Raw genomic sequence first — 1,141 nt, forward strand, 5'->3', positions numbered from 1 at the left:
CATACTGACACCTAGAGCCACCCCAATCATCCTAAGCCCTGATGCCTAGACACCAGCCCCAAAACACAAACACCAATAGCCAAGACCATATGCTTCCACCAAAACCCAGTAACCCTCCCACAATAGGCCCTTTAATGTGTGATACAGCTGAAACATAAGAACTTCAAAATAGCAATTATGAATATGTTAAGGACCCTAAGGAGGATATTAATAAATCCCTTAATGAAGCCTGTGAAGCACAGAGGGATGAAATAATGAAAACAGTTCGATACATGAAAGTGTAAATAGAATCACTGAAGAAAACCCAAACTGAGATAGAACCAGAAATGAAAAATTTAAGAAGTCAAACAAAAACTTCCGAGGTAAGCTTCACCCACAGTTTATAAGACATGGAAGTGAGAATCTCAGGCATTGAAGGCAAGGTGAAAGAAATGTATACCTCAGACGAAGAAAATGTCTCAAAAAATCCAGGCACAAAACATCCAGGAAATCAGGGACCCCACAAAATGACAAAAATCTATGAATAATAGGAATAGTGGAAAAGAAACCTAGGTCAAAGGCACAAAAATTATCAACAAAATCATAGAAGATGATTTCCCCAATATAAAGAAGGAAGAGCCTATAAAGGTACAATAAGCATACAGAACAACAAATAGACAGTACCAGAAAAGAAATTTCCCAGAACACACTAAATGTGCAGAACAGAAAAGGAATATTAAAAGCTATAAGGAAAAAGACCAAGTAACACATAAAGGCAGACCCATTAGAACACCCTGCTTCACAACAGAGACTGAAAAAATTGGAGGGAACTCATATTAACAACTTAACAGCACATCTGAAAGCTCTAGATTCTAGAGTCTATAACAGAAGGAAGAATTAACATCCAAAGGAGCAGATGCAAGAGACAAACATAGTGCTGAAATCAGTAAAATAGAAATAAAACAAAATAAAGAACCAATGAAATGACGAGTTGGCTCTTTGAGAACATCAATAAAATTGCTAAACTCTTAGCCAAGCCAATTAAAGGTGGAGAGAGAAGGTTCAAATGAGTAAAATTAGAGATGAAATGGGGTGGGAATTGCTGCAGATACCAAGAATGTTCAGAGAATTAGGACAACTTTAAAAATCTGTGTTCCACCGA

This window comes from Onychomys torridus, chromosome 19 (genome assembly GCF_903995425.1).
Source record: "Onychomys torridus chromosome 19, mOncTor1.1, whole genome shotgun sequence".
Taxonomy (NCBI): Eukaryota; Metazoa; Chordata; class Mammalia; order Rodentia; family Cricetidae; genus Onychomys; species Onychomys torridus.